Raw genomic sequence first — 24,992 nt, 5'->3', positions numbered from 1 at the left:
TTGTAAAATATAAAAGGTATAAATTCTAAAATGTAATGTTCAATATAATTTCAATGTATATATATTTTTTGTTCATTGTTAATCTTATTAATATGTTTAATAATTCAATATTTTTGCAAAAAAAAACAAATTGTTAAAGTACGGTTTCGGATATGCAGTATGTTAATGTGGCAAAAAAGCTACGATTATTGATACAATTGCTTATATTTATTGTATAATATAGTAATTGTTTGATTTGCTTTTAGATACCGCGCGTATTCCATCAAACATTTCTTTTCTTTCATCAAATATCGTAAAAAATAAATTTTTTACTTTTCCAAGAAAAAATAAAATAATTAACGTCAAGTAGCGTATGATAAACTAATCTCATACGTAATGTCTGATTTTGAAAAATCATTGTCCTCGCGATACTTATGACATTTACACTTATCTCGTGAACGCATCCATGGGCTCGTCCGCCCGGACATTAGCATACTTAATGGCCCTTTGTTTGGCTAACTTGAACTACGAATGTTGCGCGAGCGACACGGTTCGTTAACTTGACCGAATCAAATTACATGAATTTACTGTCCCAACGCCTCCGTGGTATTTCATCGTGAATCTATAGCCGCGTATATTTACGTTGCCTTTGGATAGAAGTTCCAGTTCGGCGGAATCATATCCGGTGAAAATTCATTTAGTTTGTTCAATACATTTCATAGATACTCGTTAAAGTACGATAATACCTTCGCGTAATGCAGGAGAATGCATTTAAAAACAAATTCCGCGATTATTTGTTTTATGTGAGTAATATTATTTTCATGTAACAATATAGCTATTTTTAATTTTATTTTTGTGTTCATTTCAATTATATTTTATATAACAATATATGCAGTCAAATACTGTCATAATAACAATGAAATAAAATTGTAATAAAATTTATTTGAATAACTGATATGAATGCAATTTGATATACAGATATAATTTCAGAGATGCTTATCGGCATGTAGAAATATTTTGCACTCATCTTTTATTATGGAAGTGCGATATAATGTATCAAGATAAAAAAAATATGTATTATAAAGCGGATTTACTTACCTCGATCAGTCTTTTTTGGCGGCTCTCGATGCTTTCCAATGCTTTTCTAGAATGCTCCAAATACTGGATGGCAATTCAGATGCTCACTTGTCCGTTGGGCGAATGTCGAATGTTTGTTCTTCATATTAGCTAAAAAAATATCGGTACGTTATAGCTCTTACTTCATATGATAGTACATAAACACGTATATAAATGACACTGTCAGACATGTTGCAATCTTCCAGCTGATCAAACGCGGTCATAATTATATATTCAACCGCCATCGTACGGCGAATGTAGATCATTTATTTTACGTTTGATAATGCAGATCAATTACCTTACTTTTGATAATGCAGATCAATTACCTAACTTTTGATAATGTAGTTAGATGTCGCAACGTTACCGACTTGTCATAACGTAGCATAACAAAAATAAAAATTTCAAGATGCAAATACGGCATATGAATTGTAATGCGGATATCGCTATAAAGCAAATTCAATTGTTTTGCTCAGCCTTTCGTGGCGATCTCTCGATGCCCTTTTCAATACCCTTCTCTTTCTAAATGCTACAAATGCTGGATAACCGCCGCTCATTCGATGGGCGAACGTCGCGAGATACGCGAGACGCGCGAGACATAATGGACTGTTCCGCCAAACACCGATCCAAAACGCGTAATGATAGATTACGATTACCAAAAGACATACTAATTACGATCACGTGAACTAATTGATATGCTGAAATGATCGTTCGTTGCTGGATTCGACACTACCTACATTCATTTGTACGCGGAGTTTGTTTGAAACGGATAAGAATATGCGAAAGTACGGAAAGACTACGATGCGACCACTTACCTGAAAGGTCTCGGGCAAAATGGTTGAGGCGATGAGAAATTTTTATCACGTGACCGCGTTCAACTTCATGCACCTTCTCAAATTTTCTAACAACGCGGCACATTTGATTTAACACATTAATGAGAATATGATTATCATTGAAAATATTAAATTATAGTAAACAAGTAAATAATTCGAGTTTAGATCATTTGTTTTGACAGATTATTTAATTGTTAGCAAAAAATAACGATACAAAGAGTTAAAAAATAAATTTTTGGTTATATTAAGACTGCATTAAAATTTTATCGACTTTTGTATTGCTATTTCTTATTAACAGTTAAATAGTCCAGCAAAGCAAGTAATCTAAACTCGTATTATTTACTTGTTTGCTATAATCTTATTTTTAGTAATAATATTTATATTCTCATTAATGTGTTAAATCAAATATGCCGCGCTGCTAGGAAACTTTTTCGTCTTGAGAAGATGCATGAAGTTGAACGCGGTTACGTGATACAAATTTTTCATCGCCTCGGCCATTTTGCTCGGGACCTTTTAGGTAAGTGGTCGCATTGTAGTCGCTCCGTATTTTCGCATATTTTTATCCGTTTCAAACAAACTCCGCGTACAAATGAATGTAGGTAGTGTCGAATCTAGCAACGGGCGATCGTTTCAGCATATCAATTAGCTCGCGTGATCGTAATTAGTATGTCTTTTGGTAATCGTAATTTACCCTTCGTAATTTATCATTACGTTGGATCGGCGTTTGGCGGAACAGTCCATTATGTCTCGCGCGTCTCGCGTATCTCGCGACGTTCGCCCATCGAATGAGCGGCGATTATCCAGCATTTGTAGCATTTAGGAAGAGAAGGGTATTGAAAAGCATCGAGAGATCGTCACGAAAGGCTGATCGAGACACGCGAATTTGTTTTATAGTGATATCCGGGCTACAATTCGTGCACCATATTTGTATCTTGAAATTTTTATTTTCCTCATGCTACGTCATGACAAGCCGATAACGTGGCGACATCTAACTGTATTATCAAAAGTTAGGTAATTGATCTGCATTATTAAAAGTAAGGTAATTGATCTGCATTATCGAACGTAAAATAATAGATCTACATTCACCGTACGATGGCGGTTGAATATATAATTATGACCGCGTTTGATCAACTGGAAGATTTCAACATGTCTGACAGTGTCATTTATATAGGTACGTGTTTATATACTATCATATGGAGTGAGAGCTATAACGCACAGATATTTTTTTAACTAGTATAAAGAACAATCTTTTATCGTATGTTTATTCCGTATTAATTGCGAGTATGATTGCGTATTGATAATGAATGAATTTATGAGCAACCGTTTTGGTTAGTTAACCTATGCAGTCGCGGCTCCAAATGTATTGTTCGGCAACCAGTGACAAATATCGATCATATTTAATTGAATTGTTATCTGGCGGAAGAGTTCGTGCATAAATATGCGCGTTTCACGTTCACGGGTATGATTAAGTGCATCATAAATACACCGAAGAGCATTACGAAGCATCGATGGATCGCCGCGACGAATAAAGGAGGTTAACCCGCTTTGTTTATAATATTCACGTAACAGTTACAATTCGCATCGGAAGTATGAATCTACGGGCAATCGTTTCAGTGCGTTAATTGATCCGTATCATCACGATCGAGTGTGTTTTCCGATTATTGTAACTAATATTAATTGCGTCCGGCCGGATCGAGAAAATTTATCGATGAACATGTTCATTCTGTATTATTCGCGAGTATAATCACGTACCGAGAGTGCCGAATAAGTTACGAGTGATTATTTCAATACGTTAATTGGTTCGTACAATCGCGATCAAGTGTTTTTTGATACCGGTAACTGATGTCGACGGTATTCCATTGAATCTCCGTTTGTTCTAAAAAATTGTTTACAAATATATGAGTTTTCGAGAGTATTTCGGGAGTGTTATTCGCGAGTATGGTTAAATGCATCGAGAGACATCGAAGGACATTGAGGGAACGGAGAGATATCGAGGAATTGTGGGAGCCAATTAATTATGTAAGCAATAAATCGGCAATTATTTGTAACAAATAATTTTATATTTGTCGTGATTACAATTTAAAAAGTAATATAAAAAGCTATTTTCACTGCCGTTTATATTATTTGACTATAATACTTGTACGAATAATAACAAAGTAATAACGGGTAAATAACAGCTTTCGTACGTTGCGTCTTAGATAATGAAAACATAACAAATCACCGACCTTACGAACTGGCTCTAAAACTCGGCGCGATGGTTATTTGTTTTTGTGACCTATGTACCAGTCACGGTGTGTACTGTTGCTTGCGTGCCGCTACGTGTTATTTGCTTGCTGTAATTTACACGGAACACTCGGACAGGCAAGATGCGAGGAAAATTGTTCTGAATCGTCGCGTAATTAATTGTAGATTTTTTGTTTTTTCTCTGCCGACGTGAACTGTTTTCGATGCTGCGAGTATCGAACGTATTATAGTTCCGTGCAATCGCGCTTTTCTAGTATCGTAATACCAGTAGTGGTTATATTTTAATAATTATTTATTCGTGTGATCTAATTATAGTTTCGCAAGTGAAAATACCATGAAGAATCGATAAACTACTGAGAGAAGGAGAAGATCCGGGAAGCATCAAGCTGAGCAGTTTTAGGGTGAGTGATTTATCATTTATTTATTATTTTTCAAATGTTTTATACTTGCGTGATAGAAATAATAAATAAAATTTCTTTATATTGCCTGAAATAATATAAAATATTTAATAATTTGATAAGTAATTTTTATACAACAAGCGTTTTTACACGAACGATATTATTAGTATGATTTGCGCGAAATATACATACATATATGCTAGATAGCAATATCAGTGCAATTGCGGCGTAACGCGTACAATTTCTGCGTTTCTGTGAAGGATTAAATCATCAATTAGTGTAGTAACGTTACACACTCACGTACGCGGACTGACCGATGAGTCATTGTCATTAGGCGAACGTAGCTGGAAACTGCTCGATGCATGAACGGGCGAAGGGGTCTGTTGACATTAACGAATTGCATCGTACGTGTAAATGAAGCGGCAGTGCGTTGTTCCGCGCGATTCGTCATTGTAATAATTTGCTTCGCTCTTTGGCGGAAGCGTCGCCGTTTCTCGCCGGATCGGCGAGTCTCTCGCGAGATGCTAATTTGGCTCCGTTTCGCTCAAGAACATTGACATTTTTTTTTCGTTTGCGTTCTTGTTCTCTCACCGCTTCTTCCTTCTCCGTTTCGCTTCGCTTTCTGCCATTGTGCCTTTTGCCGTGGCTCTCTGGTCGTTTTATAGCTTCATTAGAAGCGAGGGTTCTCGTTTAATAATTCATCGGGGAAGCTCGGCTTCATCGTGTCGTTCTGCTTCGCTTCTGTCTGTTCTTTGACGAGTAATCCAGGCATCTCTCTCACGTACTTTGTTATCGGCGAAAAGAGACGAAAAAGATGCCGTCCAATCGGGAATGTCGCGATACACCGGGCACCTCGTATTAAAAGATGCCTTTCAGATGGACAGCTGCGCTCGGATGTTGTTTGCTTCTGTAACAAGTTTCGATAACGTAGAAATGTACTTAATGAGTTTAGAAATAAAAAAGTTCATTTTTTTTAACATTAGAAATTGGGAAAAATTTCACGAAATAATAAGATTAACTGTTTGATATTATTAATGTTTTGAAAAACATTAAAGTCATGTTTGCGCCTGACAAATAGTTTTTCGTGCGCTATAATTTCTTTCATGTATAATTTTTTGGTGTGCGTCATCGGATCTAGCTGAGAGGTGACGTTTGTTATGGTTCGCATTATGAGGTCGTACAAGTAACCGTAAACCAGCGTGTTGCAATAAACCATTGTTGTCCTTACGAAACGCAGGATAGCAAGCAGAGGGACCAGTGTCTTCTCTGAGGCACGTTTTATCCGGGAACACGTGCGGCGCGCGAGAGAAAGAGACGTTAAGAAGAAACCAGCGTCGGGATAATTACAAGCGGCATCCCAAAGCGAAAGTCTCGGATTCAGCCGCCTTGTTTTCAGGTTCCCCCGAGAATCCGGCCGTTTCGAAGGAAATGGTAGCTCGTAAAATAGAGAAGAAATATTGCCGGGCTATTTATCGAATCATTACTGCCCATAGGAATCCAATGACGCGAAGTTACTAGTAGAAAAGAAGGCGCCCTTCTTGCCACAGCATGTGCGGCATGCGGAAGGAATTCTCTCATTCAGAAAAATGATCGTGATCATCACTTGCATTTAGGAAACAAAGCTGTGCTTTTATAACGCAATTATTTTCATGATACGACTATTTTGAATCTTCTCTAATGAACATACTAAATTTGCTTTGTCGTAAATTAATTTTGACGATCGTTTAAGACATTGTTTCGTCGGCCGACTATTAATTTATTAATGAGCCCATTTATTTATTTAGATTACGATATATACAGTTGTGCAATATAAATCATGCCGGAAGAATCATATATTGCTGTACAATAAAGCAAAGTTTTGAAATAAAAAAAGGTGAATTCAAGATAAAATTTTCACGCATAATGCTACGTATATTAAAATATTACGCGTTAAATTCTCGTTTGAAGTTTAATTTTACGGCTTAATTACTAGCATAAGGGACTTTTAAATTAAACTTCTGAATCAATTAGCGATGGTGATGCGCTGTATTATTCGTACGCGTGGAACAAGTGAGATCGGATCGTGAAACGTGCCGAAACCGACGAGTTAATACACTTCGCTTCAAGGTTCATTACTTTCATTCTTACGTATTAAATTAAAAACTCTGGAGATTTATTTTTACTTTTTATTGAAAATTTTCATGAAATTTCGTGTAATGTTAAATGTTAAAAGTATTAGATTGAATTGCTATGGCAGATGGATATATCATTAAAAAACATTAATATAGAACTGTAGAAAATATGATATTTCGTCATTTGTTGGGAAAGAACGTTCTTTTCACAATGCGCACAAGAGAAATTTTCGTGCACGTACGTTTATTGCACGCGGTTCGGGCATAAAGTATCAATTCCGATCTTCCTACGACGTGTTTACGATGCCGGCGGACTAAGTTTATGTCTTTCTTACGAACTTTACGAGTCGCGCCGCCTCCAAGAGTCGTCCGGGAGCGCTCCATATCACCGTCGAGCGAGGAAGAAGCCGTAGCTCGGTTGAAACGCAGCCGCTTGTTACTAGTTGCTCATGCGAAGATCGCCTGCGCGAAATCCTGACGCGGTTCAGATTACGCGATGCTATTATGGCCCGTACGCGAGACAATGGATTCGCTGGATCGAACGGAATGTGACTGTGCGGAAGATAGATAGTATTGTCGCGTACGGAGGCTTCCTGCGGCCGCGTACTGTTTATCGTGAAATTTATACGATCGGTCTAAGGCACGCTTCAAAACGCATGCCATGAATCTCGTAATCGGTGATTTTGGGAATATGGTGAAATTTATGGCGTTGAAAATCTGTTTATTTACGGTTTATAGAGTAATATCCTTAAATATACCTGCTTCGCATACCGTCTTTTAATTCTTTAAACATTATTGCGTTATTCAATTGCGGATAGAGATAGCTCTTTATTTATAGATTCGTATCGTGAACTACCGTCGTGAATATTCGATTAAATACTGCAATCTCGCGCGCGATCACTTCAGCGAACGTCGAATATTTCATATCCACCAATTAGAGCGCTTCTCGGTGATCGAAATGCCGCGTTCAGATAAGCATTTATCAGCCTCGCCGAATGGCTAAACTCGTTTTCCTGCGTCGCGATTAAAATCACGACGCGAATGCGCGCGCGAGCGAGACCGGGCGTAGCGCGTTCAGCGCGCGTTCGCGCGCGTGTAAATATTCCCCGCGCACCCTGCTGGGCCTGCTCTCGCTCTCGCCACCGAGTATAATTGAGTTAGCTGTGTGACACGTCGTGCCATCCCTTCCTGGCCGCCGGGCGATGGGCGGCGGTGGTGGCGGCGGCGGTGGCGTTCGGGGGACGGTCGGTTGGTTTGTTCCGCGACGACGATGGAGGTTCGGCCGGTTGCAGCTGCCGCGTGCAATTCCGAGGTCGGGGCGTGCCGATAAAACGCAAACATTTAATTAAAAGATAATCAACTGGATTGCGCGGCGTTCGCTAATGTTGCAGAACGGTAGATAGGACCCGGGCTACACAATATCGGTTCTTTATGCATATGAGCGCGGCCGGGACCGCATCGCCGTCGCTCGCCCATGTGATTTAATTTTACGCGAATATAAATTCGCATCGCGCGTACAGCCCGATACACTGCCACCTCCGCTACCAACCGCCGACCATCGCTATGTCCATTCGCATCGATACGGTGGCGGTGGATTTTGAGCCGATTTCCTATAAATTCGCTCTGACGTACGTGCAGATAGAAATGTAGAATATAGCAAAAATTTAAATTCCTGAAATACGACTTTGTTTCCAAAAATATGTAAAATTATTGATCGATCTTTTAATATGTGTGTCGTATCTTTTTATGTTCCGCGTCCATCAGCGGCCATCAGAGTCCAGAATAACTATGGTAATAAATTCGTGTCTAAATCGTCGCGACCGCGGATGTGATAGCGATTAAGAGAGTGCGAAGAAATGGTGCGAACGGGTGGCGGTAGAAGGGCACGATCGACTTGGGATATTAAGCTCGCGGTCACGTACGCCATTACCGAAGCTAATGCAAAGCTGCCAGTCGTTTTATGCCATCTGTAACCGGATCTCCCTTCGACGACGAGCCGGTGCTCTGCCTCCGCAGTCCTCCTCCTCTTTTCAGCCCCCCCAATCGGTTGCCAATCGATTCGACGTGCCTTCGATTAAAGACCTCTCTTTTTCCTTTCTGCCTTTCCTGCCTTTTATTTGCGCTTTCCGTCTCATTCTATCCTTCCGCATTTCCTTTCCGTTTCCTCTCGCTTTCCCCGCCATCGGAAGAAAAGTGTCCTGAGATTTTTTCGTCCCCTTTCTTTCACCCACCCCGACAGCTTTCCGCTCTTGATATCGCCTGATTTCGGCAAGTCAGTATTCAGCGTGCGCGATCGTTTTTCTGGAAACAGCGTGATAAAGTCTGTGGTTTATGGGCAAAATTCCTTTGCTTCTGGATACGTTGATTGTCCAGACGTATTGCGAGCAACATAGACTTATTCCTTGGTTTAGGCTGACACTATGAATCACGAGTCACTTGCACACTTTTTACATATTATGTATAAATTTTTACGAAATTTTCTTTAACTCATTTACATCAGAAAATACAAAATGTTGTGTGAATTTATATTTTGTTTAGACACAAGAAATGCATTCTCTTTGATATACGTGATACTTTCTTTGTATTGTCAAAAAATCCTTAAGAAAATATATGTTACACGAAAGATTCGGGAATGAAAATGAACTGCAATGACACTAACAAATGAAAAGTATATATTATACGAGAGTACAAAAAAGGAACATAGGCGCGAACAAGCGAACACGTGTATACGTAAGAGCGCCGGTGAACATAACATGAGAACTGAGAAGAATAATAATAATACGGCGTGAACGTCGTTAATAGAGGCGCCTGCATCGTAGCGGGGTCCGATGCGATATCGGCGGAAGCCAAAAGAAAATATAATTGGCGCGAAAGTCAAAAAGAATGTTTCAACACCCCCACTACTTGAGCGTTTTCGCAAAATTATTACATCTTAGAAATAGTGAGGATTTTAGATCTATGAGCGATAAATTTTTCATAACATAGAGGCTTTGTGAGCGCATCGGCGATTTGTTCGGCGGATTTTACATACTTGGTATCAATTTCGCCATTGCGTTGTTTTTCGCATAAGAACTGATGTCGTACATCAATATGTTTTGACCTTCGATGGAACTCGGGGTTCCTAGATAATTTTATTGCGCTTTGATTGTCTATGTATAGTACGGCAGGTTCGATACATTTATGTCCGAGGTCGGCTAATAATTTCCGAAGCCAAATAGCTTCTTTTGTCGCCTCACTTGCAGCGATAAATTCGGCTTCCGTCGTGCTTAGACTAACAGAAGCTTGTCGCTTAGATGACCATGTGACGCATCCTTCATTTAACGTGAATACGTATCCTGAGGTGGAACGACGTGTGTCCCGATCGCCCGCATAATCCGCATCCGAAAAACCTATCAGTTTGCCATTGCCTTCGTGTCGAAATAAGATTCCGAGATCTTTAGTACCTTTGATATAGCGGAATACGCGTTTCACAGCATTCCAGTGCGCATTGTTGTAGTTATTCAAATATCGGCTCGCAACACTAACTGCAAACGCAATGTCGGGTCTCGAGATCATTGATAGAAATAGGAGTGAACCGACTGCTTCGCGATATGGGACATTGCATTCTTCGTGGTTAGACGGGCTTTCTAAGTACGTGTGAGGGTCTGCCGGGATATTGATAGGATTCGCTTCTGACATATTAAATTTTCGCAATATCTTATCAATGTAATTTGTTTGACATAGAAAAATTCCGTCATGGACGTGTCGTATTTCCATTCCGACAAAGTATTCGGGTTTGTTTGTGGTTATTTTGAAGTTTTTGTTGAGTAGTGAAGTTAGTTTTAGTAGCGTTTCGTTGTGTCGTGCGAATATGAGACCGTCATCTACATAGAGGGCCAAGTACACTTTATCTCCTTCGTAATTTGCTGTATATACACATTTATCTGAAGCACATTGAGAGAATCCGTTGCTTTTTATAAAAGTATCAAATTTTTCGTTCCAACAACGACCTGATTGTTTTAAACCGTAAATAGCCTTTTTTAATTTTAATACTAGATTCTCTCCTCTGACATTCAGTCCATCTGGAATTCTCATATATGTAGTCTCTTTTAAGTTACTGTTCAGATAAGCTGTGCTTACATCAAATTGAATCGATTTTAATTTTTCTTTTGCTGCTATCGCTAACAAGAGTCTTACTGATTCATATCTTACAACTGGAGAAAAGATTTCACTATAATCTACGTCGGCTTGTTGCAAAAAACCTTGGGCACACAAGCGCGCTTTATAATGTGACACATTTTTGTTGGATGAATCTTTTATTTTGAATACCCATTTGTAGCCTATCGGTTTTCGATCTTTAGGGAGTGAGGTAATTTCCCATGTTTGATTATCTTCATGAGCTTTTAGTTCCTTTTCGATTGCGTTTATCCATTGACTTTTGTCTTTACTAGTGATAGCCTCCTTATAAGTGTTCGGTGTGTCGCATGATAATGCGTAGGCCGCGTAACGCTCGGGTGCGTGTAGATTTTTACGATCGCGTAAGTAATATCGTTCCTGTCCATCGCGCTGCTCGTCGAAATGCTGCTCTGATCTGTCAGTGACTTGATCTGGCGGTGGACCTATCGCATCTTCAAAAATATCTGAATTATCTAACATTTCTACTTCGTGGGGACCATTGTCGTTTACAATTTCGGTGTCGTGATTGATAGATATCCAAACTCCTTTTGTTTTTGTTTCGTTAGTCGGATACTCGTCAAAAATAACATTTTTAGAAATCGTAATGCGTTTTGTTCGCGTGTCTAATAATCTATAATTATGCGTGTCTTTTTCATAACCAACAAAGAGTTTCTTTTCTGATTTAGGATCCCATTTTTTGCGTGAAATATTAGGAACATGAGCATACGCGTTGCAACCGAATGTTTTAATATGCGATAAATCAGGTTTCTTGTTCATGTAAACTTCGATTGGTGTCTTTTTGAGATACGCGGGTACTGTTCTGTTTAGTATGTAAACTGCCGTGTTAACGGCTTCACCCCAAAGATTTTTAGGAAGATTTCGCGCTAAAAGCATTGAACGTGCGCTTTCTACGATTGTGCGCATTTCGCGTTCTACGCGTCCGTTCTGTTCCGGGGTAAAAGGTGCTGATGTGAGTAATTTTATGCCTCGTTCCTTTAATAAATTGCGAGTGTTTAAATTTGTGAATTCAGTGCCATTATCGGCTCTTAGGACTTTTATGTTTCTTCCAAATTGATTTTTAACTAAGTTAAGGAAATCTTTTAAGTAATCGAAAACATCGCTTTTATGTCTCAAAAAGAAAACTGTTTTATAACCTGAACATTCATCTTTGAATAATAAGAAAAATTTTGCTCCACCAATCGACGGTGTTTGCATCGGGCCGCATAAGTCGGCATGGACTATTTCGCCAGGAACGATATCGCTTTTTGCTTTATTTGATGTAAATGATAATCTTGCATGTTTGCCTAACGGACAGTCTTCGCAAAAGAAACTTTTCTTATTTGATAAATTTATTCCTGTGACCGAACCGTTCGATATCATTTTAGTAAGCGAATTGCAATTAACGTGGCCGAGGCGTTCGTGCCATATTTTTAAAGGCGCTAAAGACGCATAGTTTACTGCGGTTTTCATTCTCGGTTTTATCAGTAGAAGTATTAAATTATTTCTTCGTTTGATACCGTGTGCAACGATTTGTCCATCTTTCGAAAGTATTTCTGCGTGGTCATTACGTAAGGTAATAGAAAAGCCTTTAGAGGTGCATGTGCCAGCGGAAAAAAGATTTTTCTTTAAATATGGAACATATGAAACATCGTTGATTTCACCATCAAGCCACTCATTATTGACTAGTCGAGAAATAAGAATGCTTCCGCGACCTTCGACTTTTAAGTTTCTGCCGTCACCGAGATAGACATATTCGTTGTTGCACGGTAACAAATTTGTAAACCACTCTTTTTGACAACAAAGATGCCGCGACGCGCCGCTATCGAGAAGCCAAACGTGGCCTTCGTCGAGTTCGGAAAATATTGCTATTTCTCTATCAATTATTTTGTTGTCTTGCACTATGAACGCGGTGGAATTAGTCGAATCGTCACTTTTATTGTCTTTATTTTTGTCCGTTGTTTTCAATGTCTTTCTTTTCGCGAAACAGTACTTTGCAATATGGCCGGTTTTATGACAAAAATTGCACACAATTTTCTTCTTAAATGTCGTTGAATCGTTGCTATGTGGTTGGCTTCGAGGTTGGCGCTGCTTCTGCTGTTTGTTCGTTGAGATGCTCGTCGTAGCCAGGGCATTACTCGTTTCATCCATCGATGTCATTCGGGCTTCTTCTCGTATCAGTCTTTCTCGTAGCCGGGGGAGTGTTTGTTCCGCTGCGTTCACGCTGTCCCAAGCCGAGATAAGGGCGTTGTATTTTGAAGGTAAGGTTCCGAGTATTTTGGCCATTATCATAATGTCCGATACGTTTTCATCAATGTCTTTTAACTGATTTGCCATATTTTCGATTTTGGCAATGTGCTGAGCAATAGAATCGCCAGGCGCCATGCGGTATTCATGGAATTTTGTCGTAAGCGTTAATTTGTTTGATGCACTTTTCTGCTCATGGATGGAGCTAAGCTTCGTCCACATCTCTGCTGCTGTCGTGCACGTGATAAGGTACTCGAGTTGCGAATATTCCATTGAGGACGATATAATGAACATTGCTCGGGCATCCCTTTTTGTCCAAGCATTTCGAAGGTCGTCCGGGTTTTCTGGTTTAACTTCGATACCCTCGACAATCTTTAAGAGATCATGTGCGACAAAGATGGCCTTCATTTGGAATTTCCATAACTGGAAGTTTTGTCCATCGAACTTTGTTATATTTCTCAAGTCTGAATTCTCACTCATTTTGCACTCTGTATTTGTCCAATGTGTCGTTGAAAAAAGCACACACTTGGCAACAGCTCGACCGAATCGCAAGGTAGCAAAGGAATATGTCGGCTCGCGAGGAAACAAAATAAACGTTTCACGAAAAGACGAGAAAGAAAGCACTTCCTAATAAGTCTTGCGGGCCTGGGCCCATAACCTGTTACACGAAAGATTCGGGAATGAAAATGAACTGCAATGACACTAACAAATGAAAAGTATATATTATACGAGAGTACAAAAAAGGAACATAGGCGCGAACAAGCGAACACGTGTATACGTAAGAGCGCCGGTGAACATAACATGAGAACTGAGAAGAATAATAATAATACGGCGTGAACGTCGTTAATAGAGGCGCCTGCATCGTAGCGGGGTCCGATGCGATATCGGCGGAAGCCAAAAGAAAATATAATTGGCGCGAAAGTCAAAAAGAATGTTTCAACAATATATTTAGAAAATATTTTTTTACATAGATTTCTATTCATATAACATGTATTTCAAAATCCAAATTAGTTAAAAAAATTTGTTGTTCAAATTAAGAGATAAATACGTATTTTACACAAAATTTTCTACGAAAAAATATTTCATAATATATTTGTCGCACTTTATGCGAGCAATATCTTTTAAAACGAGATAATTTCTCCTTATCTTACAAATTGCAGCATAACGAATGAACAGTTAACAGATGTAAAAGAGTGCTAACAAATTATTAAACGAGAACGTATTTCAAACTCTATCCCGATCCTTTTAAGTTACGCGCAAAACCCTTTAGCGCTTTAATCGACGCGTTCATGATTTAAGAATTCGCTCCCTTTCGTGAATAAAGTTTGAAGCTCCTTAAGCAAAAACCGAGAGATCGACATTCGTAAGCATTAACGGAGGTTGACTAATCCTAAACGAAAATCTTAAATCAAATATTTTATTCTGCTTTGTTTTCCGTATTATAAGTAGGATTTAATTTAGAAAAAGACATCTCTCGTGTCGAGATTACTTGAATAAGATTGTCGAAGTCCTTCGAAGTCAAGACGAAGAGACTCGCCAGAGAGCGAGAGAAAGAGAGAGAGTTATTTTGTTCACACACTAGCTCTTTGTCAATTCCGATCTATTCGCGCGGTGCGAAAGCGGCGCGGTGACCACCTTCAACAATGGTGGCGGCAGGTTCGATCCCGGCAGCACGATTGTGCGTATGGTGTGTCGCGCAGGGAGAGAGTAGGAGACAGAACGAAAGCGAGCGAGAGAGGGAGAGGAAGAGGGAGAGTGACATTCTCTGAAAGGGGCCCCTCAGTGACGCGGCTATTGAAACTGCGCGGCTCCCGCGCTACGCAACGGAACGGCGGTCGTGGCATGCATATGTATGCGTGCCGCTGCGCGTCGCGATAATATTATATAGGTATAATTCGAAAAGAATCGCGCGCGACGTAGGTCCGCCGAAGGTTCCCAACGATCTCGGGTTACATGTTATGCGGGTCGGGCGACGAACAAACGGACGGACGGGTGGAATGGGGCAGGTCGGTCGATTGACGATAACGAATGCTAATGGATCGGATGAGCTAATTTACCTTCATTAATCGATTGGTCTTCGAGTCTGCCTACGACGCTGCGCGCCTGAGTCATCCGGAGCACAGAGAGGACCGTGATCTGCTCAGGATTGAGAGGGTGAGAGGGATGGATTGCAGAAAGGGATGAGAAATAGAGAGAGAGAGGGAGGGTGAGCGGTGGGTGACGCGAGGGTGGCGAACGAGGGCTACTTCTCGCGGGGTTTACTGCGGACAGGTCAATAAACTCCTTTCGTCTATCGACAGGCGATGGTGGGCGGCGAGCGGGGGAGGGAAGGTCCTCTTAAAACGTCGAAATTAAATTCCACCGGGGGTGGGACGCGCCTCACGGTTTAAGGTCCACCCTTATAGCCGTTTCTGTCGAGCTGTGCGCGCTACTTATTTCCCGCAATCGTCGCTGCCTAGTGCCTCCTTATTTCCTTCTTTCCTTTCTGCCTCCGATGCCATTTCTCTTCCCTCGCGCGTCCCTTAAACGAGGGGCGGTCCCGGCACAACGGAGCTCTTTCCTCGCGGACGATACGAGGAAAAATATACGCGGTGGTTAGACGGTCACGACCCGAGGAGTTTTCCATTAAGTGCTTTACGAAAAAGCTCGCGTGCGGCGGCGACTACGGTTTTCGGCGCTTTCCACATCTGTATCTATCTCCATGTAGAGTTCCGCGGACTTGTGTCTTCCGTTTGAGAGTGATCTCCGTTAGGAAGCTCGTGCCCGCTCGTTTCCGTTGAAGTTGTAGCGAGTAATTGCGTAGTCGAGACTTGGCAGGGCCGTCGAGATAAGCTACGGCGCGGTTCGTCCCTCCGCCTTTTCCTTTTGTAGCCAGCTTCATCGCCGCGCTGTGCAAAGGTAAATAGGTATTGGAAATTCAATTATTGAACCGGCTCTCCTGTCGGCAGTCGACCTTCGTTATTTTTAATGAACGAGCACTTAGAACGGGGACGAAGAAGCAGTCGCAGAAGACGAGTGTATGATCTTCTACGATCACGGTCCCCGCTTTGTATCGCGATATTCCGCAGCGATTATCGAGTCGATAACGAGATCGTCTCCGTGGATATTCTGCGCATTCGCGTAATCCCGTAGGAGCACAAAGAGTCGTATTCAATGCGGATAAAATGTAAGAATATTCATGCAGACTTTTTTTCCGCATGTCTCCTCTCTCCCGTTTCTCCACAATACAAGTACATTTAAAGGCAAAAGCATTTTCTTTCAATGCAATACTGCTATTGATTTTGCAATATCGCGATTGAAGATCTCTCCGCGTCGAGACGAATTAAAGTTCTAAAAGCCGTGACTTCTCTCTAGTCTCTCCGCACTTTATGCTCATCAACTGCTTGCGATCAATTTCCTCGCAACTTTGATATCGGCGATTGATAATACCGAGAATATTCTATCGAGCGTAATTTATCGTTAATGAAATTTGCACTTTATGATTTTATTAGCATGGTCTTTCGAAAAGATTCTTAGAAGTTTGTTCTGGTCATATTCCGTGCTTTCGATGCTAATAGATTAATTTATATCATTTTCTCAGTACTCTTATTATTTCTAGGTAGCGCGGAAACGATTAATTATCGGTTGTAATCAACGTTCCTTTGTCCAATAGAAAGCTTCTTCGTATGCACGCTTCGATGTTAATGCACGAACGCGACGACTCACAATCAATAAGGACCATGTACATTTTGTCGATTTTTTTTCACATTTTCCCCGAGGCGCGATACAACGAGCAAATTGCGATAACGATCGTCAATTATCGAGTGGCTTCAAAGAACGCGCGAGAAGGAAACGGACGTTGTATTTTTATTACGCTTTACCAAGTTTCGACAGGGCGCAGCGACGGAGACAATGGAAAAGCGCGTTTGCACAATGTGCAATCGAGTGGCATAGGCAATAAAGAGTCACGACCCGTAATAAACAGTCCCTGAAACAGAATGATTATTTATTACTTCCCATCGATAATAGTGGCCGCGCTTCTCGGCGCTATTAATTATCGGGCGACCGACGGTTTTACGATATTTCGCTGCCGTTCGCAGGAATATTCTTCACGGGGATAACGCATACGAACCGGACGCGCGGCGGATGCATTCGAGCGTGAACCTAAGATCGATCGGAGTTCGTACTACGGAATTTCCTTCCAGAATCGTAATTATGGAATTTCTTCTTTTGTTACGTCCTCACTGGCCACCCGGCAATTGCTATCGCAATAACGAGTTTTACGTAATTTGAAGAAGGATACTACTAATACTTAAATTACGAGTAATAGCAGGGCGCAGGTAAAATGAAGTACCCGGCAGTAATAATCGACTGCCGTGCGAAGAACTTTATTAGCTCTTGACGCGCGCTCTCACGTTTTAAATAACTAAATATTGTTATTACCACTCCGCTCACGATCCAGCCGACGTAAACAAGTTATTTTATTAAAAAGATACACGGCGGTGTAATCGCGTCGTAATTAATATCTATGCTACTTATAATTTTTTTATAATAATACGAAATTACGAAATTTTTTTTATAATAATACGAATGTACGAAATGCAGATTAGCTTTTGTTCTCAAAGTGAAAAAATACGAGCTAAAAGTAATCTGAAAATTGCGCTGAGAATGGAAACACGTGGTTCTGGCGCGTACGCTTCTTTTAGGATAGCGCCCGTATGTTCCCACGTGCGGCCAAACAGGATGCGCGAACTCGTTCGAGCGTGGTAAGACCGATAGCGATGTGCTCTCCTTCGTGGCGGTTTTTCAAGCGGGCCCGCTGGGCGTTTCACGGTCGCGCGACGCCAGACTTTGAGCCTGGCCGTGGTCTATCGGCCCATTACCAGCTTGGCATGTTGAACGTCCTCGTAAATCACCCAAGTGGCTGTTCGCGTTTGTTGTCGCGATTTCTTGCTGCCCGGGAGGGATTTCTCAAGCTCGTGCGCGCGCGCGCGCGGTATGGAAAGTCGCTTTGAGCTGACGCTCCATTTCGCGAACACCTCGTGACGAAATGTTTGCACGCATATGTGCCCGCTCATTCGTCATCTTGCAGCTTGATTCCGTTGTCATCGCGTACAAGTTATGGTAAAGCCCGTATTGTCTTAACGTCCGGACACGCGAGCGACATTTGTTTAATTCCACGCTAACGTGTTTCCCTTGGACACGGAACGCGGAACGCGATTTTCGGCTACTTCACGCTTTGTCGCATGAGAACAATATACATATACGCTGTAATTTATACGGGCAGCCTTAACAAAAGGCATCAGTTCCAGTTATTTTGAGCTAAAAGCATTTTAGAAATTCCGATGTCGTGTACATTTATTTGTGGAACTAACTGATCGTATCAAATGTGAGAATACGAATTACATAGTATTTTAATATAATTACATTCGCACGAAGGGTGCTAATGGTCGCGCTATTATACGTCTTTTCATGATCAAAGAAAACAATGTATTTTATCGAGAACGCGATCGCGAAGAGCATAGTCGTGATTTTTGGCACGCGAGGTTTGCCTCGCGTACGCGCGCTTATTGTTAGCGAGGTAACGCGTGTCCGACGAGATAACTCGACGGCAGCGAGGCATGTCTGAACATCGTGCGGGAAGCCGTATAAGAGGTGGGCGCGGTAAAACAGCGACGTTGCGAGGTCTATTCGCGCCGTTAGAACACGGTGCGTGTCGAGCATTCGGCGCAATGTGAAGCCGCGTTAAGGTCGACTTGCGCGGGAGATGACTATCTTTATACCGTTGGAGTCTTCGTCCCGCGACCGCCGGTAGTATCCAGCCCCTCTCCTTCTCCACCCGCTCTCCTTTCGCCTTCCCATCTTCTTCCTCGAAACTATAGATCAGTCCGGGACCGCGTTCTCTCCTCAGGTATATTATCCGCGTGTTTGCGGCGCGCTAAAAATACCGAAACCCCGAAAACCGGGCGTTAAGATAGCGCTGGGCGTGACCGAGTCTGGGGTTCTGCAGGCAAACCGCGCTTAAAGAAGGGTTACGGCGAAGTAATGGCCTGTGCGGGGGGAAACCGGGCGTAGACGAAGGGGCGAGCGGTGTGTCGGCGGTTCTTTTTTTCTTTGCTGCACGCACTGACGATAGACCACCACCTCACAATGGCCTAGGCCTAAGAAATGGAAAATCAATATCAGCCGTTTTCGCACTCGTCCCTTTTCTCGCCCCCCCCCCTCCCTCTCCCCCTTCTCGTCCTTCCCCTGCCGGTCGATCTGTTCTCGAGGTCGCATCTCGCGGTAGCAACGTAGATTCCGTGCGAAATCTCGGGCTTTCATTCCTCGAAATGCCGGTGTACTTAAGTATTAAATTAAATTTGTTTTTCATAGCGGCGAAGTCCGATGGAGCTTTGTCCTCCGCTTAAGGTCTCAAGAATCAATTATTTCGATATATATGACAAAGGCGCTCGGTAGGCGGTATCTACTTTACGTACAATAGCTATTAAAAAATATTGTGGTCGAATAAGAATAAGAGATGCGGACAGAATGGTGGCGCGGCGATATCGGGAGCATCGGGCACTGTACTGGTAATTTAATTGAGAAACTTTCCATCAGCGTTTAAGACGAAAAAAGGGTCCGTCATCGCACGACGAATGAACGAATGAACAGACCTGTCGCGAGTATTGGTAGAAAACTTTCCACGGATTCGAGTTCAATCGCGTTTTCGTGAGAATCAACTCGAACTCACCTGAGTCGTTCTCTCTCGTCGTTCTCAGCGCCGCTTTTCGCAGCAGCAATCTTGTCGATAATGAGTTCTGTAGAAAAATTCTTTTGGCCTCGGACGAGATGTGCGAATAATTTAAAGAGATGCTTGGAAAAATATTTTTGATTGAAGGGACTGCCGTCTGAGTGCCATTTCTTATAATTCTCTCTCACGCCATTCCTATCGCGCGCAACCTTAAAGTTACCCCAGCAAAAGCTCTCCCTTTTAACATCTCCCTTTCTTCGTTCGAAATTTCAACTCTTCAAGTCTCGTTCTGTACGGTGTTTTGAATCGCGGCGATAAGAGTCGCGATGTTTTCGTTTCTCCCGCTCGCCGGAACGGCGTCTCGCGGCGGTTTCATTGGCGATATCCGATACCATCGACGTCGTCGGCGTTGTCGACGGAGTGCGAAAAGTCATTCTTGCGAGAACCCACGCTCGTTCGCAACTTCTCCTCGCTTGTAGAACTTTGTGCATGCGTTTTAGCATTAAGGAAAGTGAAGCGACCGAAGGCGCTCCTTCGAGGCTCTTTAATACCTTTTATACATGAGTTAATCCTATTTGCTGGCACGCTGAGTATAACAGTGTGTGATGCAGGAAAAATAGTCTCTATTTTATATCCTCAATCTTGCTTGGAATAATAAAAAAGCATTAGCTTAAAAAAGCTTCAACTTTAAGATTTACATTTGGTCGATTATCTCTGAAGAGTGAATCTAGGAATAAAATGTAGAGATATTAGGTAAATATAATTCAAAAAGACGAATTATATTACGCTGACAAACAATAAAAACTTTTCGGGCGTAAAAACGGTAAAAGACGCTTTAAAAGACGATCGTAAATTTGAAAATAATTTGAGGCATTAAGAGAGCCGTAAAGAGGTGGTTTCGCCAAACAATTTTACCGGAAACGACATTACAATCAGAGTGGAAAGGCGGGGACGGCTGAAGTTTTCCCATAGCAATATCTACCCCAGCGGCGAATTAAAATTTATGCGCCGAGACGGAGTCTCGAACAAACAATTCTTAAAGTGCTGGAACGTGTCTCCGTTGTATTCGTGTCGCCACATAGCTTCACTTTAATTTATACCAATAAGGACAAGAATTCTTTTCTGCGGCTTTCCTAGTCGGTCGTTGACCTCCGCAGGACGCTATTAATTATCATTTCGCAGAAAACTCACGTTTATAGATACCTCCGGGTTGAGAGTTACGCAGCCCCGCAGCGATATTTCTCGCGTATGCTTCTCGTGTCGCGACTTGAAGATGAAGCGCGATGACATCGCGTAAATTGCATCCTTCGTAAACGTCTTTGAATGAGAACGCGATCCTTAACGACTGGTAACCGGCGGCGTTATTATGACTTTAAGAAGCGTTGAAAGAGATTTTCCTTCGGCTCCTCGTTTTTCTTTCCTCGGCATCGTCGGGGAATTTATGCGGGGAGCGTCGCGCGGCTCCGCGCTACGGTGGGAGCAACCCTTAAACGTATCCAACCTCCCCTGTCCCGGAGACTTTGGGGGCACTTCCAAGTATATTTCTGGGTCAGGGTGGCGAGACCGTGTTGATATATATACCGCGAGCGCGCTTTGGAGGGAAGAGAGGACGAGCAGCGCGGTGGCTCGCGAGCGACGAGAGGCGAAGAAAAAGTGGTGAGGGTTTTTCTCGGTGGATGGTTGAATCTGGAGGATGGGCGCTTCCGTGGACAGAGACGGGAGAATAAATAGCGTTATACGCGTATCCCTCCGCAATACACGCCGCGCGCGCGCTTCTACCTTTCTTCTTCTCCGCGGAGGCCATCATTTCCAGAACTCTGGCTCCCTTGTAAACGGGAGTCCGGGATCCGCGTGATGCATGCGGGCTATTTGCAGTGAAAAAAAGGAGGAAAAAAAAAATAAAGAGGGAACGGCGAGCTCTGTCTCACATTTTTGACGGGTCGCTGGATACGCGCGTTATCCTCTCCCTTCGCGCCGCGCCGCTTTTTGTCCGCTTCTTTCCCTCTGTTCTTCACCTCCTCTGGAGCGTGTATGAAGATAATACGTCCGGTATCGCGCACGGGTGAGATTTCGACGTTCTGATTAAACCGCCGCGGCTCTGATTTGACATTTACACGGTCGTACCGTAATTAGAAAATGTGGGGACGGCTTTTATCTCGTTTGTGCGTAGATACGGTTCTATTACGCGAGCACGTATCTTCTACACATCTGCATTATTTTTTTTTTTTATATTGTATTCATACAATAGAATGTCAGCAACAGTCAGTGTGTGGAAATAGTTAATTAATAGTTAGTTAATTAAGTTGACTCTAGTGAGAGTTGCTTATTACATCGCGAATGTGGAAGTTGCTCCGCTACTTAATTACCATATCCATAATTATCTTATAATTCTGCATTAGAATTTCATATGTAACATGTGACTTTTTTCATGTAGAATATCCTGATCGCAAGAAAAATTCATAATTAACGCTTCACAAAAAAGAAGTTATCGCGCTACTGTGTTACTGTCTTCCACGGTACAGCAACGTTCATTACATTACATTACATATATGTATGTGGTCGATTCCACCTGATTAATATTTCATGTAATCGGCAGCCTGATAATCGACACTCTACACGCCGGCTTCAAAAATACTTTATCGTCAGGCTAGGCAGACCCGTTCATCGTTAATGCTCGTTAATGCCCATCTTTCAAGCTCGTCAATGCTTCGGGACGCGCGCTCGATCGACCAAGTTGCGCTAAAAGGCAAAGACGCGGAGCTGACTCGCGAGATTAAATATTCACATCGTTACTGCTCCCGCTTGCTCGCTCGCTCGCTCGCTCGTAGGTCGCTCGTGAAGCGTCGGTTATTACCTGTCACTTGGTATAAAATCATTTTAGAATTTCAATAACCGGCTCTCTCTTTCTCTTTCTCTCTCTCTCTCTCTCTCTCTCTCTCTCTCTCTTTCGGCTACCCCATACGCCGGCCCACCGGTCGGCCGATCGCTCTCTCGATGGCATTTCTCTTTACGACACGGGGTGAGATCCCTTGTATCGGTCGGTGAAGCTAATGGCAATCCCGAATGGACTTCAAACGCAACGTGCGGCCAGCACGTATGCGAGGTGTATGCGATAGGCGAGGCGCGGCGCGGCGCACGACGCGGCTGGTAATTATATTGGCGGCCGATGGGCATCGCCTTTGACCGACTTGATTGCACGGTAAGCAGACCGCGAAGGAAATTACGACGATCGACGTCACTGCGATGGCCCCGTGGGTCAGTGCCGCGTTGAGGGCCTGATGGATGTTCGCGAACGGCAGGGGTAGTTGAACCTTTCTCGGAAGACACTGCGCAGAAATAACAAGAATATATCTGTCAGTTATTTACTTATCATTATTTATTTGTTTTAGCGTAGTTTGTACAGAAATTTCATATTTGATATTAAAACACCATGCGGATGAATTTAATTTATTCCACATAAAATAAATGTATAAACGCTTGCCACTAACTGCTCTTACAGCAATTTCTAATGCTACATTGCAATACGCGTACGGTAACGCGAAAGAGAACGCAATTGAAATTAGTTCGCATAACGTGCTTATTAAGGTGAGCGAGCTACGTTCGCATATCGCGAAACGCGCACATATTACGCTTATTGCACGTACACATCTAATCACATAGGTGAGGGCATAGATAATCGGCATTGCTGGAGCATAATCAGGTTGTTCATCCAATTTTCCTAATATCAGAGCGAGAGAGAGAGAGAGAGAGATCATGGAGATTTCATGATTACGAACGGCCGATCGAGGCGGATCCAATTTTCGAGGCCTGCCAGCCGTTAAGACAAGCTCGGCGACCGCAAGGACATGGTTCGCGTATTAGTTGCGAGGCATTTTCTCATCCACCTCGCCTCACTACGCGGTAGAAACAATTTTCTTAAATTTATGCACCCCCGCGCGGTGGCGGCGTCGGCGTAGCTACTATCGATGTAGTCGAGCCCGTAATATTTTCACGGAGGAAGAAGTAAAAAAAAAAAAAAGACGAGACGGCAGGAGAAATAACAAAGCGTATGGGTGCCCGTCACCGAGGGCGGAGAGGAGACGCCTTCCGCTCTTGTGACGTTATCGGGCTTTCAGCATTTCTATGCTGAGGAAACGCGCGCCGGGCGAACGATATTGCAACCGGGGAATCGACGGAGGGGACACGCCGTCGGTGCCGATAAACGCGCGAAGCCTTCCTGGACCGCCCTTTTCGGCCGTAGCGTTGCGTTGCATTCTCGCGCGACCCTTTCGGCGCGCTGCGTCGAACGAGGGGAAAAGCAAAGCGTAAAGTCAGCAGGCAAAAGTACTGACGCGTATTAAACGCCCTGGTGTTTGCACTCGCAAATTAGTCGCGGGCGAAAAAAAAAATGACGCGTTGACAAGTGATAACTGGAGTGCATTTCAATTCTTTATGATTGTTCATTGCGCCGCAACTATTCGAAATACAGTTTGCACGCATTTCTGCAACATATATATTTGTCATTGTAAAAAAGTAATTTTTTAGAAAGTCAATATAAAATACTCACGTTGATGCAGAGTGCGTGTAAGTTTAATCGCGCGGAAGGTTTCAAATTACACCGACAAAGCCGCAAGCATTTTAGGATTAAGCGCGAACGTATGATTCATAGGTACGCCGCTCGGTACAGTAACAGAAGCTGTATCTCAGTAGCGATCTCTGAATGATCGAATGGTTTTGAGGCTTCAAAACAGGGGTGTTTCGCTGCCCTGAAAAATAACACGCGCTCGACGGACACGTGTAGCAATTAATCAGCTTCGGGGGTGGCGGCTTGAAGAGGTTGTTGCCGTCACAGGCAGATGACGGCCTGCGGCGGCATCGTACTGTATTTTATACGGTGTCGTGTTATGGTTTTGCGGTGCCCGCGGTCGTTCGCGTGCAAGTAGAACGGGGCGCTGCAATTTGGCGGCAATCGTTATATTCGGCACGACCACCGACTACCGTCCTTCGTGTCTACAATCCTGGCTTCGTACGTGTGCCACGCACTCACGCATCGGTCGCGTTCATTTTTAAAGCTTGATTTCAGCCGGCAGCCGCGGGAATTATCATCGGCCATATCGTTCGGCGGCGAGTCCTTCGCCTGGTAATACGAGAGACTGATATTTTCCGGCTCCGCATGGTCGCTCGTCAATGTCAAGCCAGCTGACACGGGCGCGCGCGCGCGCCT

General features: G+C 42.8%; 1 protein-coding gene across 6 annotated transcripts in view; it reads left to right on the top strand.

The window, feature by feature from the left end:
* The first annotated feature begins 2,300 nt into the window (after positions 1-2,300).
* The window catches only part of LOC136998542 (uncharacterized), a 236,027-nt gene continuing 213,335 nt past the window's right edge, over positions 2,301-24,992 (top strand). For 4 of the 6 annotated variants that reach the window (XR_010889116.1, XR_010889118.1, XR_010889117.1 and 1 more), the window contains exons 1-2: positions 2,306-3,944; positions 4,485-4,570. The gene's annotated coding sequence lies outside the window, so the exon portion shown is untranslated. Of the gene's footprint in view, positions 3,945-4,484; positions 4,571-24,992 lie in introns of all 6 variants that reach the window. The other 2 variants (XR_010889119.1, XM_067351334.1) reach the window with 1 other exon arrangement.

This window comes from Linepithema humile, chromosome 3 (assembly GCF_040581485.1).
Source record: "Linepithema humile isolate Giens D197 chromosome 3, Lhum_UNIL_v1.0, whole genome shotgun sequence".
NCBI classification, from domain to species: domain Eukaryota; kingdom Metazoa; phylum Arthropoda; class Insecta; order Hymenoptera; family Formicidae; genus Linepithema; species Linepithema humile.
This window is presented reverse-complemented; position numbering and strand designations above follow the sequence as displayed.